The sequence below is a fragment of the Lethenteron reissneri genome, chromosome 61 (assembly GCF_015708825.2).
Source record: "Lethenteron reissneri isolate LAM-NWPU_2019-01 chromosome 61, ASM1570882v1, whole genome shotgun sequence".
NCBI classification, from domain to species: domain Eukaryota; kingdom Metazoa; phylum Chordata; class Hyperoartia; order Petromyzontiformes; family Petromyzontidae; genus Lethenteron; species Lethenteron reissneri.
In genome coordinates, this window is record NC_083839.1 from 6,924,337 (window position 1) to 6,927,986 (window position 3,650).

A 3,650-nucleotide genomic window follows, 5' to 3' on the forward strand; every position below is an offset into this window, starting at 1 on the left:
AGACGCGTGCAGGCACAGAGACACGTGGGGGCACACAGACACGGGAGGCACACAGAGACACGTGGAGGCACACAGACACGTGGAGAAAGAGACACGTGGAGGCACACAGACACGTGGAGGAACACACTGACACGGGGAGGCACAGAGACACGTGGAGACACAGAGACACGGGGAGGAACACAGACATGGGAGGCACACAGAGACACGTGGAGGCACACAGACACGTGGAGAAAGAGACACGTGGAGGCACACAGACACGTGGAGGAACACACAGACACGTGGAGACACAGAGACACGTGGAGGCACAGAGACACGGGGAGGAACACAGACACGGGAGGCACAGAGACACGGGAGGCACACAGACACGGGGAGACACAGACACGGGGAGACACACAGACACGTGGAGTCACACAGACACGGGGAGACACAGACACAGGGAGTCACACAGACACGTGGGGACACACAGACACGGGGAGTCACACAGACACGGGGAGTCACACAGACACGGGGAGTCACACAGACACGTGGAGGAACACAGAGACATGGGGAGGCGCAGAGACGCGTGGAGGCGCACAGACACAGGTGAGACACACAGACACGGGAGGCGCACAGGCACATGGAGACACAGAGACACGTGGAGGCACACAGACACGGGGAGGAACATACAGACACGGGGAGACACACAGACACGGGGAGACACACAGACACGGGGAGTCACACAGACACGGGAGACACACAGACACGGGGAGGCACAGACACGCGTGGATGCACAGAGACGCGTGGGGGCACACAGACACAGAGGAGACACACAGACACAGAGGAGACAAAAAAGAACACAGAGGAGACACAGAGACACGGGGAGACACACACTTACACGGGGAGGCACAGAGACACAGGGAGACACAGAGACACGGGGAGGCACAGAGACACTTGGAGACACACAGACACGGGGAGACACACAGCCACGTGGAGACACACAGCCACGTGGAGGCGCAGAAACACAGAGGAGACACACAGACACGGGAGGCGCACAGACACGTGGAGACACAGAGACACGTGGAGGCACACAGACACGGGGAGGCACAGAGACACGTGGAGACACACAGACACGGGGAGGAACACAGACACGTGGAGGAACATAGAGACACGGGGAGGCACACAGACACGTGGAGGAACATAGAGACACGGGGAGGCACACAGACACATGGAGGAACACACAGACACGGGAGGCGCACAGACACGGGGAGACACACAGAGACACGAGGAGACACACAGACACGTGGAGGCACAGAGACACGGGAGGCGCACAGACACGGGGAGACACACAGAGACACGAGGAGGCACAGAGACACGGGAGGCGCACATACACATGGAGACACAGAGACAGGTGGAGACACACAGACAAGTGGAGGAACACAGAGACACGTGGAGGAACACAGAGACACGTGGGGGGAGACACCCTTACCCCGCAGGGACCGCCGCGCCACTTGACGCTGCGAGTCGATGCCGCTGAAGGCATCGTGGCGAGGGGACCCGAGGGGTCCCGAGGGCACTCGGGGTCACCAGTTCCAGCCCGCGGGAGGACCCCCTTACAGGGGCCTGGTCGAGGGGGTCGCGGCGAAGGGGGTACAGCGGGTTCCTCCTCCCAACCCCACCAACCCCTGCAGGCCCATCCCGGGAGTCAAACTCGCACCCCAGAAACGTCACGGGGAACTCGGCGGTTTAGCGCGCGTGTGTGCGTGCGTGTCGCGCGCGTACGACTGTGAATGTGTGAGTGTGTGCGCGCGTAGGAGGGTGTTTCATGTGTGTGTGTTAGGGTGTGCTTCGTGCGAGTCTCGGTGTGTGTGATTCGTGTGTTGTATGTGTGAAAGAGTGCGACTGTGAACGTGTAACAGTGTGTGTGTGTGTGAATGTGTGTGGCGTGGGTGTGCGCGTAGGAGTGTGTTTCATGTGTGTGTGGGTGTGTGTGTGTTAGGGTGTTTGCTGTGCGAGTCTCGGTCTGTGTGTAGTTAGTGTGTTGTATGTGTGAGAGAGTGCGACTGTGAACGTGTAACAGTGTGTGCGTGTGTGAATGTGTGTGGCGTGGGTGTGCGCGTAGGAGGGTGTTTCATGTGTGTGTGGGTGTGTGTGTGTTAGGGTGTTTGCTGTGCGAGTCTCGGTCTGTGTGTAGTTAGTGTGTTGTATGTGTGAGAGAGTGCGACTGTGAACGTGTAACAGTGTGTGCGTGTGTGAATGTGTGTGGCGTGGGTGTGCGCGTAGGAGGGTGTTTCATGTGTGTGTGGGTGTGTGTGTGTTAGGGTGTGTGTCGTGCGAGTCTACGTGTGTGTGGTTAGTGTGTTGTATGTGTGAGAGAGTGCGACTGTGAACGTGTAACAGTGTGTGCGTGTGTGAATGTGTGTGGCGTGGGTGTGCGCGTAGGAGGGTGTTTCATGTGTGTGTGGGTGTGTGTGTGTGTTAGGGTGTGTGTCGTGCGAGTCTACGTGTGTGTGGTTCGTGTGTTGTATGTGTGAGAGAGTGTAACTGTGAACGTGTAACAGTGTGTGAATGTGTGTGGCGTGGGTGTGCGTGTTATCTTTACGTGTGTGGGTGTGTTGTCGTTATGTGCGTGTGTGTAAGGTAGTGTTGGGTGTGAATGTCAGCGCGCGAGTGTGTGTAGTGTATTGTGCGCGTGAGTGTGCGTGGGTGTAGTGTGGTATGCGAGTGTGCGTGTGTTTGTGTAGCGTGCCTGTGTGTGTGTGTGAGAGAGTGTGTCTGTCTTTGGGTCCGTGTGGTTTGGTATGTGTGGTGAGGTTTATGCGAGTGCGTGCCTGTGCGTGTCTGTATATGTCTGTGTGTAAGTCTGTCTGATTTGTACTTGTGTTTTCGTAGAAATGTGTGTGTGTGTTTGGCGTTGTGTCTGTCTGTGTGTTTGTGTGTATGTGTCTGTATGTGTGTTTGTGTGTGGCGTTGTGTGTGTATGTTTGTATGTATGTATGTGTCTGTGTTTGTGTGTGTGTGTTTGTATGTATGTGTCTGTGTGTGTGTGTCTGTCTGTATGTGTATGTATTTGGCGTTGTGTGTGTATGTATGTGTTTGTGTGTCTGTCTGTGTGTTTGTGTCTGTCTGTATGCGTGTATGTATTTGGCGTTGTGTGTGTATGTGTGTGTGTATGTATGTATGTGTGTTTGTGTGTCTGTCTGTGTGTGTGTTTGTGTGTCTGTATGTGTGTGTTTGTGTGTGTTTTGTGTTTCTGTGTTTGTGTGTGTGTGTCTGTTTGTGTGTGTGTGTCTGTATGTGTGTGTCTGCGTGTTAATCGGTTACTCGCTGTTTAGCACCGCAGCTGCGTTGTCACACGCGCGCCAGACGCGACCCACGTTCAATCCTCACAACAACTGCGGCCGATAAAGCGCGTGCACTCTGAGAAACTCCATGTGACGCACCTATCTCGAGAGCGTTAAACGTGCGTGGCTGTGCGCGGAACTCTCCCCCCATGTGGACTCTCCCCTCGCTCTCCTCCCCCATCCCTCTCCCCACCACTCTCCCCACCGCTCCTCCCTCTTCTTCCTCTGCCAACTCTGCCTGTCAAGCCGTCTTCACTCCCTCTCTCTCTCTGCTATTCCTCTCCCGACTCACTGCCAAAGCCCCTTCCCCTCCTCCCCCCTGAGTTTGTG